The sequence below is a fragment of the Ictidomys tridecemlineatus genome, chromosome 3, assembly GCF_052094955.1.
Source record: "Ictidomys tridecemlineatus isolate mIctTri1 chromosome 3, mIctTri1.hap1, whole genome shotgun sequence".
Taxonomy (NCBI): Eukaryota; Metazoa; Chordata; class Mammalia; order Rodentia; family Sciuridae; genus Ictidomys; species Ictidomys tridecemlineatus.
The window spans coordinates 141,785,378-141,797,780 of NC_135479.1; positions in this window are offsets into that span (position 1 = coordinate 141,785,378).

Genomic DNA, 12,403 nt, shown 5'->3' on the forward strand with positions numbered 1-12,403 from the left:
GTCACCGCCCCGCCTTTGGACAGGCCCTGCTCTGAGGTATAGGCTGGTTTTTAAAAAATGGAGTCTTATCAGTTTCTCACTAGCTTCTTTAGAAGATAGTCATCCTGACTGGTGTACAACCTGGGACCCTTTAGACAACAAGTCATGCTATCCAGAAACAACTTGTGACATTGTTGAGTCCTTTTCCTATCCCTCAACTCCCTCTCTCTGAGCCGCATATTATGACATTTGTCATTGTATTGGCCACTGAGAACCTGAAACCCTCTGTGTTTGTGGTGAGCCGTTCCTGCGGACTGTGGTCGCCATTACATGATGGCGCTGGCTCCACTGTGGTCTGTGAAGGACAACTCCGTATCAGAGAGAGTTGGCGTGTTGTCAACTCCTTATCAGAGAGAGTTGGCGTGTTGTTTTCTAGCACCCTGTGAGAAGGGTCCACGTGGCAGCTTCGCATTGGGGTTCACTGTGCTTTATTAAGGCTGGGAGGGGCATCCGAGAATGATTAGAAGAATTATTAGAAGAATATCAAGGGCCTGAATAAACTGCTGAAAGAAGATTCCTGAGTCGCGTCTTCCTTGCGGGCAAGGGGGTCGCGACAAGTGGTGCCGAAACCCGGGAGAAAAAAGAAAAACCCAGGAACCAGAACTTTCAGCGGCCAGGGAGGCGCGCCGGTAAGTCCCAGGTAAGGTGGGACCCGCTGTTAAAAAGCGGGAAGCTCCTCTAAGAGGGAGCGTTAAAAGGTAACTGCTCCTCTGTAAATAAAGAGAGGGCGTTATATCTCATAGCAATTGCACTCTGTATTTTCGTTTTTGTTTTCTGTGTATTTTCGTTTTGTTTTTGTGTATTTTCACTTTCGTTTTCTATGTTTTCTTGTGTTGCATCATGGGTGCCGTGACTTCAAGTCCACTTCTTCTGGCCCTAGATGGCCTTTTACGTTCCAAGGGACTGGAGGTGAAACATAGCACTTTAGAGAAATTTTTACAGAGGGTAGATACTGCTGCACCGTGGTTCGCATTTTCGGGCAGCCTCACTACACCCAGCTGGGATAAATTAGGCAAAGACCTTGATTTTGCTCGTGAGCAAGGCATGCTAGAGGGTGGGGTGATACCCCTCTGGAAGATGGTCCGTAGTTGCCTTACAGATGGCAGGTGCCAAGAAGCACTTGCTAAGGGACAGGAAGTTTTAGAACACTTGCATGAGGAAAAGTCAGACACGACAGAGAGCGAAGTGTCTCAAGAGGAGGGGAGTGTGCGGGGCGTGGAGAACGGGAAGAGACGACTGTATCCAGATCTCAGTGTGCTGCGCACGCCCCCATGTGAAAGTGGGTCAGAGGTAGAAGACAATGAGGAGGAGGAGCTAAGGACGCTGTCTCGGCAGCTAGGGAGTCTAGCTAAAGGGAACAGAGATAAGCAAGGGCTCAAGAAGGGACGGCCTCCCGATCCGTCTCCGTATGGCGGGGGTGTTTCGGGACGAAGTTTCCACGCCCAAACATGGAGGGCTGTTAACGATGAGATGGGTCTTGCTTATCCAGTTTTTCAGGATGATAATAGGGGAAGATTTCATGAGCCTTTGGATTTCAAAATGGTAAAGACCCTGGCGGAGTCTGTGCGCACTTATGGGGTTGATGCCGCTTTTACACTAACTCAGGTAGAGAATCTGTCTAGATACTGCATGACTCCCTCTGATTGGGCTAGCCTCGTTCGGGCTTGCGTCTCCCCAGGCAAATATTTGGACTGGAGAGCATTTGTGCTAGAGGGCGCAGCAGAGCAGGCCGCCCAAAATCATGCAGCGGGACACCCCCATTGGGACAAAGACATGCTTTTGGGACAAGGGAGATTTGCTAATCAACAGACAGGATTTCCTCTTGAAGCATATGACCAGATTAATAATATTTGCATTCGGGCATGGAAATCACTTCCAAATAGAGGAGAGGTGTCTGGGAACCTGACTAAAATTATACAAGGCCCTACAGAACCCTTTTCAGATTTTGTAGCAAGGATGGTGGATGCCGCTGGAAAGATTTTTGGAGATCCTGATAGAGCCATGCCCCTTATCAAGCAATTGGTTTTTGAGCAATGCACCAAAGAATGTAAAGCAGCGATTACTCCTTATAAAAATAAAGGCATAGAAGCATGAATGAAGGTGTGTAGAGAGCTTGGAGGACCTTTAACTAATGCAAGTCTTGCAGCTGCTGTCCTTCGGATTACAAAAAGGGGCGGTTCTGGTGCCGGAACATGCTTCCGTTGTGGTCAGCCTGGTCATCTCAAGTGTGAATGTCCCAAAAAAGACAATTTCAATGGACCTCCCCATGGTGGCTTTTCCAATGGCCCTCATTTACCGGGGTTGTGTCCAAGGTGTAAAAAGGGGAAGCATTGGGCAAAAGAGTGTAGATCAGTGAGGGACATCCATGGGCAGCCTATTTTAACTGGGTCAAAAAACGGCCGAAGGGGCCCTCAACCCCAGGGCCCACAAATATATGGGGCAGTGGAGAATGTCACACCCGAACCCGAGACATGGCCATCTCTACGCCATCCCATGAGATGCGGAGAGCCACTACAGGTGCAGCGGGATTGGACCTCTGTTCCACCTCCAGACTCGTATTAACACCTAAGATGGGAGTCCAGTTGGTGGAAACTGAGTTCAAAGGGCCTTTACCACCTGGCACTGTGGGCTTATTGATTGGACGTGCTTCCTCTATTTTACAAGGTCTTCATGTTTTTCCCGGAGTCATAAGCCCTGATACTGTGGGGACAGTAAAAGTCATGGTGGAAGCTCCAAGAGGCATTGTGTCTATCTCCCCAGGGGATCGGATTGCTCAATTACTAATTTTGCCTAGTTTACATAACCACTTCCCAGCTGACTCACGGTCACGGATGGGAAGTGAGATTGGTAGCACTGGAGGGAATTGTGTCTATTTGTCACTGGGTATGAGCAACCGCCCCACCTTGGAATTAATCATAGAGGGTAAATCTATTGTGGGACTGCTGGATACAGGAGCAGATCGTAGTATTATAGCCCTTAAAGACTGGTCTAAGGGATGGCCAGTACAGACTTCTGATCAATCCTTAAGGGGACTTGGATATGCCCAAGCTCCTCAAATTAGCTGCAGACATCTATCCTGGAAGGACCCAGAGGGACACAGTGGTACCTTTCAACCTTATGTGCTTGATTTACCTATTTCTTTATGGGGCCGTGATCTGATGAAAGACATGGGGTTCACCCTTAATAATGACTATTCCCTAATGTCTCAACAGATTATGCAAAATATGGGGTATAGGCCAGGTCTAGGACTAGAAAAACATCTACAGGGGCGTAAACACCTTGTACAAGGTCGTCAAAAACTTGACAGATTCGGTCTGGGTTTTTCATAGGGGCCGCTGGGGCTCAAATACCCATAACTTGGCTCACCGAGGAGCCTGTTTGGGTGCTTCAGTGGCCCCTTCCCTCGGCTAAACTGGCATCAGCCCATGACCTAGTTAAAGAACAACTTGACTTGGGCCACATTCAACATTCTACTTCTCCATGGAATACTCCCATATTTGTCATTAAGAAAAAATCAGGGAAGTGGCGCCTACTGCATGATTTACGAGCAGTTAATGCTCAAATGCAACTTATGGGGCCCATTCAAAGAGGGCTGCCGCTGCTTTCCTCTGTTCCTCAGGGCTGGCATATCATTGCTATTGACATTAAAGACTGTTTCTTTTCTATTCCTTTGCATCCTAAAGACTCACAGCGTTTTGCCTTCACCCTTCCCTCGTGTAATCACGAAGAACCAGATCAAAGGTTTGAGTGGGTTGTTTTACCACAGGGAATGTCTAACAGTCCTACGATTTGTCAGATGTATGTAGGGAAGGCACTCGCACCTCTCAGACAAAAATATCCTTCCATCAAGATTATTCATTATATGAATGATGTATTATTGGCAGCCAAATTAGAGCAGTCAGTTAATGAGGCCTATAAAGACTTGGTAAAGTTGTTAGCTCAATATGGATTATATATTGCACCTAAAAAGGTTCAAACAGGGGATTCTATTAAGTATTTGGGAGCGACGATTGGATATGACATATTAAAACCACAAAAGGTTACTATAAGAACTCAAGATCTCCAAACTCTAAATGATTTTCAAAAACTGTTGGGAGACATTAATTGGATAAGAGGTTATTTACATATTCCTAATATCGTGCTCCAGCCTTTGTATGCTATTCTTAAGGGTGATCCAGATCTTACTTCCCCTCGTGCCCTCACTATAGAGGCCAGAGCGGCCCTTATAAAAGTAGAAGAAGCTATACAACATGCTACTCTATGCAGGCTCCAGAGTGATAAACCTTTCCAGTTATGTGTGCTTACCACTATGCAGCAGCCTACTGGAGTACTGTGGCAAGATGGGCCTTTACTATGGATCCACCCACATGTATCCCCAGGAAAATCTTTAAAATACCATCCTGATGCTGTTGCAGCGTTAGCACTTAGAGGGATTCAACAGAGCATTCAATTTTTCAGACAAGCACCTTCTTCTCTTATCATACCCTATTCTAAAGCTCAAATTAATGTTTTGTGTGCTACTCTAGACAACTGGGCCATTCTCTGTTGCTCGTTTCAAGGGGATATTGATAATCATTACCCTTCTCATACATTACTCCATTTTGTTAAAGAACATCCCATCATTTTCCCTAAAGTAACTTCACCCACTCCAATTCCGGGGGCTGTTAACATTTTTACTGATGGCTCTAAGTCTGGAATGGGAGCTTATGTGATTAATGACTCTCCCCCTGTCCAGCATCAATTTGCTCCTGGTAATCCACAATGGGTAGAACTACAAATTGTCATTGAAGTTTTTAAACAGTGTTCTTTTCCTTTCAATCTCATTTCGGACTCCATCTATGTGGTACAGGCACTCAAAATTCTGGAGGCTGTAGGAGCTATTAGTGACACCCATAATGTATCTGCTTACTTTAATCAGCTTCAACCACTTATCCGTAGCCGTACTGCCCCTTTCTATCCAATGCATATTCGGGCTCACACCTCTCTTCCTGGCCCGTTATCACAGGGTAATGCCTGTACTGACTCGGCAACTAGAAGCCAGTTGGTATGCTTGGCCTCCTCCTTAGAAGAAGCTAAATTGTTTCATCACAACTTTCATGTCAATGCTATGACACTGCGCAGACGTTTTTCCATCTCAAGAGCAGATGCTCGTCAGATAGTATTACAATGTCCCCATTGTGTCACATTTCTTCATCCTCCTACTTATGGTGTAAACCCACGAGGATTAAAGCCGTTGGTTGTCTGGAAAATGGATGTAACTAATGTGCCTGACTTTGGTAACCTCAAATATGTTCATGTTTCTATTGACATATACTCTGGAATTATTCATGCTTCTGCTTTATTGGGAGAAAAGGCACGTAATGTCATTACTCATTGCTTAGAGGCATGGGCAGCATGGGGTGCACCTGCATCCCTTAAGACTGATAATGGACCTGCTTATACTGGCAGACAGTTTACATATTTTTGTTCTACTATGGGAGTACAACTTGCTCATGGGTTGCCTTACAATCCTCAAGGGCAAGGCATTGTTGAACGTGCCCACCGCACCTTAAAAGAAACCTTAGAAAAACAAAAAGGGGGAATAGGAGTTGACCACACTCCTAAAGAACGCCTGTCCTTAGCTCTTTTTACCATTAATTTTTTGAATTTGGATATTCATGGCCGCTCTGCGGCCGATAGACATGTGTCCCCTCAGCCCTCTGTGACTGGCTATGTTAAGTGGAAGGATGTTCTTACGGGCCGATGGAACGGCCCTGACCCCGTGCTGACATGGGCACGAGGATCTGTATGTGTTTTCCCCCAGGATCGCACGGAGATGCTGTGGATCCCTGAACGCCTGACAAGAAGAGTCTCGAGATCTACTAACCAGCAGCAGGAGGTGCCACAACAGTCCCATGATGAGGAGCTTCATTCTGATGAGTGCTCTGGCTCTGATGCTGGTGCCAATGGTACAGATGACACCAATGCAGTGGTGGGCAGTGGCACGGGCATGGCCAATGCCAATGCCAGTTCATAGTAATTCTAGTGTCCTCCCCACTCTTTTTTCTATCTCATGTGAGCTGTCTGCTCCTTGTACCTCTCCTAGAGGGGACATGAAAAATATTTTTAATCAGTCTCAAGTTAATCTCACAGGAGTTTTTTGTTTCAGCCTTGGGAACACTAATTGTATTAGCCTTAAGACCAAAAATTTGACTAACTGGGAGGACCCATTGCGGTCCAGTCGAGTCTCAGGGAGTATTCTCAGTGCTGTATTGAGCCAAGTAGTTTCAGGGAAGCAATCAGGCTCAGGGACCCCCACAAATAGCTCTGTTTTAAACATAACTACTTTAGCTATTATCTCCGAGGTACTAATCCCAATGCCTCCTTCTTCTAATAGTACTTGCAATGCCACTCATTTCAAGGCCTCTCCTTACTGTACCCCTAATTTTGGTTTTCCCCCAACATTTACGCCTTGTCAGGATCATTCTTGGGAGAAACATCAAGTTGCTAAAGGTTTCTCCTTTTCCCCCCCTCTTAAGAGATATGTTTATAACTTTAACAACAATGCCAACTCCTCTACAGGAACAGGTTGGTCCTGGTTTCAATGGCTCATTTCCAATGAGAAGGGGGCTTCAGCCGATATTTCTGCATTGGCTCAATTACTGGGAGCCAAAAGTTGGCTGGCTAATGTTTCTGGCACTACTAAGGAGAGTGAACGAGGTAATAGGCTTACATCTGTTTCGTTCAACTCTCTGTTACATTATGCCACATTGCCTCCTGCAATGGTCTGTATCCAATCCCCGTTCTTGTTCCTTTTAGCTAATGACACCTCATTGGGGATGCTGGATTGTTCTAATATTACCTGTTTCTTATCTGAGTGTTGGAATGGTTCTTGGACTGTAGCAGTGATTATGAAAATTCCAACTTTTGTCCCAATCCCAGTCACTGCGGATCCAGATAAATTTCCTATTGTAGAGCTACTTAGAGTCCGCAGAGATTTTGGAATCACAGCAGCTATAGTGACAGCCGTGGCGGCATCTGCTGCTGCAGCAGTTACGGCTGGAGTAGCCATGGCCAGTCAAGTACAAACTGCTGCCACTATTAATCAAGTTGTTCAACAAACGTCCACTATACTTGAATCGCAAAATGCGATTAATCAACATATTTTGTCAGGGATTTTAGCTGCCAACCAAAGAATAGATTTTCTTCAAACTCAAGTAGAGGAATTGGCTGACCTAGTACTTTTAGGCTGCATTGACCAACGTGCACATTTATGTATAACCTCTGTCAGATTTAATGATTCCAGGAATGTTTCCCACATCATTGGTGGATATTTGGCCCGGAATTGGTCCATGGAAGCGGAAGACATGATCCAGTCTCAACTAACCCAGATAGCTGTCTTGAATAGTACCTGTGTCGATCCCGTGACTCTGGGTCAATTCACCAATTGGATATCTTCTGCCTTTTCCTTTTTTAAGGAGTGGGTGGGAGTAGGCATTTTTGGTGCACTGTGTTGTTTTGGTATGTTCCTCTGTTTGTGGTTTCTCTGTCGCCTTAAAGCTCGTAGTGCTCAAGATAAGGCTATGATCATACAAGCTCTTGCAGCTTTAGAAAATGGTAACTCACCACAGGTCTGGCTTGCGCATCTTAAGCAATAAACTTTTGACATGTCTTTCCTCGTTATTCTCTTAGTGTTGGAAAGCCCTTGCACTCTGCAGGCCTTGCTGCCATTGCACGCAGATGGGTTTCCACACTAGTGCCTTTAACATGGTCGTTGCACCCCAAGTTATTCTAACATTGCACTGGGATCGACATGTCCTTCTTTTGTCATCCTTCTAGTGTTGGAAAGCCTTTGCACTCTGCCGGTCTTGCTGCCATTGCACGCAGATGGGTTTCCACGCTAGTGCTTCTCTATCGCCTTAAAGTTCGTGCCTTTCTTTCAGGGTGCTGCCAACTTGTTTGTAGTTGTACTTCTAGACAGCCACAGTTCAACCTCAGCTATTCCCTTTTACTCACCATCGTCACGATACAGGATGCGAGGCAAGGCACTGCACTTGAGTGATCCATTGAGAAGAGGGACCTCAAGGGGAGCATGTCCTATTGCATGCGGGTTTGACGTGTCTCCGCCCCGCCCCACGAAAAAAGGCGTCGGCTGATATGGTGTCAGATCTGGGGAAGGCGCCCCCTAGGGCTGGGCCATACTATGCAGCCACTTCTGCACAGTGGGATAGGATCTCTACTCTCGCCTGTATTGTCTTCGTGAAACAAAAAGGGGGAGCTGTGGTGAGCCGTTCCTGCGGACTGTGGTCGCCATTACATGATGGCGCTGGCTCCGCTGTGGTCTGTGAAGGACAACTCCGTATCAGAGAGAGTTGGCGTGTTGTCAACTCCTTATCAGAGAGAGTTGGCGTGTTGTTTTCTAGCACCCTGTGAGAAGGGTCCACGTGGCAGCTTCGCATTGGGGTTCGCGGTGCTTTATTAAGGCTGGGAGGGGCATCCGAGAATGATTAGAAGAATTATTAGAAGAATATCAAGGGCCTGAATAAACTGCTGAAAGAAGATTCCTGAGTCGCGTCTTCCTTGCGGGCAAGGGGGTCGCGACATGTGTTTGTCTGATTCTTCCTATCATAAGACTTGATGAGAGGCATAAACCATTTTCCCATTCCAACTGGAGCTGAATATGGCCAAATACTTGCAGCTTCTCTCTCAGTGATTACAGAGGCCTGTGATACAGGTGACATCACTTTAGAACTGCTACCACCCACTGAGAAGTTTGTGCTGAGATGCAGCAACCGAACAGATGTCCTATGCCAATATGTAGTGGCCCCCCCTTTTTTTTGGACTGGGGATTGAGCCCAGGGACACTGAGCTACATTCCTAGCCTTTCTTATTTTGAAACAGCACCTCACTAAGTTGCTGAGGCTGGCATTGAAATTTTGATCCTCCTGCCTCAGCCTCCCAAGCTGCTGGGATTACACATGCATGCCACCATGCCTGGCCAACGAAATTAAATTTATTAAAAATAGATCCAGTCTGGTGGCATTGAGACTGGGACAAAAGATCAGTCAGTGTAGATGATGAATTATTGGATCAGGAAGATAGGGGCTGATTCAAAAGGAAATAAAATGCTAATACCTCCAGAGCACTTTCCCTTATCCAGATTGTTGACAAGGTTACCTATCTTCAGGGAATTGTCACTCCCAGCAAATGAGTACCCCCAGGATGGCTCCCTTTCTGTCCTCTGGGCAGATAGGAAAATAGGGAGAGATACAGATAGCTCCCTTCCAACCTTTTGGCCACATAAGCAGGATGGAAGGAGGGGGATATGAGAAAAAAGAAAAACTGAGATCTATAAAAGGTGCAGAACACCCCCCACTATCTTGGGCACCAGCTCTGGACTCCCTCCCCTCTAGCAATCTCTCTCTCTCTCTCCTTCCTCTCTCTCTCTCTCTCTCTCTCTCTCTCTCTCTCTCTCTCTCTCTCTCTCTCTCTCTCTCTCTCTCTCAATCCTATCATGCCTTGGCATTTCAAAATTGGTGTGGAATCAGACCCTATCCTGATTTTCAAGACTGGTTTCAGATGGGAGCTCTGCAGGGATCATCACCAGGATAAGCTCCTCTGCACCCTCCATCTTTATGAGGTGCACCTTTTATTCTTTCTGGAAGACAATAATGGGCATCCTTTGGCTAACTAAATACAGTTAGTGCAAGCCTCAATTCTACAAGATTTGAGTGACAGGATTCATGGCCTAGGTGACTCCTAATCACCTGTCCTGCAGTTAGGCATGTTGGGCCCTGCCAAAGCCATTTCTCAATATCTTGTAACAGGTTCAGATCATGTCTGGCATAAGTACACAGTGTATCTAAACCCAGGCAACCTTTGGATGCATGGAGCTGGACAAAGGGTTGGAACAACTGCCAGATTCTGGCTACTCCCCAGTGAACCTCAAAAGTTTCTTCCCTGACTTCTCTCTTGACTACCTTTATGGAGTATCCTGAGGTGACCCCATAAAGATAAAAAAAAATGATGAAAAGGCACTGCACAAAAGCCTCAGTGACACACACCTCCAAATCAATGGAACTGTACTCTCCCATACTCATTCCTCCCAAGCATTCCCCTCCCCTTGCTGATCAGACTCTAGCCTTTGAGAGACATTTTACATGGAGTGGCTTTTAAAGAAATGCCTGGGTTCCCTTTGTTCACATACTAAGTTTTTACAAGCCTGTAGGTATTCTCCCCATTGTTGTTTCTGTGCTCCATGAATTTCTTTGGCTGCAAAAGGGAGGCATTTTCAATTTACCCTTTCCATAAACTCCTCCCAAAAAATGGGCCTTAAGCATCTAAGGACCAGTATAGGTCCTTCTTTCCCTCCAGAGATTTATTTGGCCCACAGATTTATTTACCCCACATAATTGATTTTTCCCCCATGGGTTATCGTATTTGGAAGTTTATAGTGGCAGGAGAGGTCAGTCATGCCTCTAAGTCTGAACTCTCCATGGTCTTTGGCATGAGGCAAAACAAAGGTGTTCATTCTGCCAATGATGCCAGCAATAGATTTGGCAGAACCATGTGGTGAGAGATGGGTTTGCTGGGGGTCAGAAACTCATAGGGAGACATCCATAGAGGAAAAAAATGGAGTTTTCTCTTGCACAGGAGCTTGTTTTCTCATACTCAGATAGGAGCTTCATTCTCAACAGTTATGCCTGGTTCACCACTATACTACATACTGGAAAAAAATGGGATTTTCATGTTTAGAGGGGAGCCTTGTCCTCAAAATGGAGGGCTGGAAACTGCTGGCTACTAGAGGCTCTTGGATCTGGATGCTCAAATATTGTCTCATTTTCTTCTGCTGCCAGGCCTGGGAAATGACCTAAACACAGTTGAAAGGGGGAGATGTCTCATAATTTTCTGCATCCAACCTGGCCTGACTACCAACTAGGGGAATGAAAACTGGTCCCTGGAGGAAACAAACTATAGGACCATGCTTTAAGAGACTGGGAACTAATTTTACAAAAGAAAAAAATCTTAAACTGCCCTATGCATGAGATTTTGCCTTTCAAGCTTAAAAATGTAGCTTCCCTTCTTACCTTCTGCCAGATCTCTCTCTCCAAGGTTTACAGAGCTTGCAGGGCTTGCTTGCAAGACTTACAAGTTTTGCAGAGGATCAGTTTGAGACCAAAGCTGGTAAAAAGTGTCACTTTTAAATTCAAGCTGTTTTGGGAACTAAATAGCTGGCTATCTTATGTGCTCTGATACTCTACCATCATTTTCTTAACAAGTTCCTCTCTAAACACTACAGCACAAGAAGGAAAAATGGAATTATCTCTATATACATTAAAAGGGTAAGTTACTCTTCTGGAAATGAGAGTTATTTCTGAGTTTGGGGAATTTTTTAAAAATAATAGTTGTAGATATACACAATGCCTTTAATTAATTAATTAATTAATTAATTAATTAATTAATTAATTAATTAATTTTTATGTGGTACTGAGAATTGAATCCAGTGCCTCACACATGCTAGGCAAGTGTCCTACCTCTGAGCTACAGCCCCACACAGTTTGGGGCATTTTTTACTGAGTTCTTCCCTAATCGATTGATTGCATTGGTATTGCATGGGGAGGGGGGCACGTGTATAGAAACATTTAAAAGTTCTCAAAAGATTGAACATTTTATTTTGGTTTTGAATTCTTTTATTAAGAACAAAGTGCGTATTGGGACACGGTGGTGCATATTTATTATTCCTGGCAGGAGAATCACAATTCAAGCCCAACCTAAATTGAAGCAATTTAGTGAGACCCTGTCTTTAAATAAAATAAAAAAGGCTGGGGATGTAGCTCAGTGGTAAAGCAACCTTGGGTTCAATATCCATTACTAAAACAAAAACAACAAAATACATATTCAAGTATAACCTTACCATTAAAAAATTCCTATTTCTTTCAGTTCTGAGATTATTTATTAATTTTCAATCTTAAAAATGAGCCAAATGATCTATAATAAAAACAAGTTAACAAGAGATGGGTAAAGGACTGGGGCTGTAGCTTAGTGGCAAAGTGCTTGCCTAGCATGTGTGAGGCACTAGGTTCCATCCTCAGCACTACATAAAATAAACAAATAAAATAAAGGCATTCTGTCTATCTACAACTACAAAAAAATAATTAAACAAACAAACAAAAAGGAAATGAGTAAAGCATTTAGACAAAATTGTAGGTACCCTAAAGAGCAAATCACTATAAAGAATTAGAAGTTATACTGGCAGATGTATAATGGAAATCACAGCCAAATTTTTTATAAAGTATCCCTGTGATAAATTCTTTCCAAACCTTGTATTCTTCTTATTAAATATTTGGAAAAAATAAGGTTTTAATAAATTAACTGTTATATTACC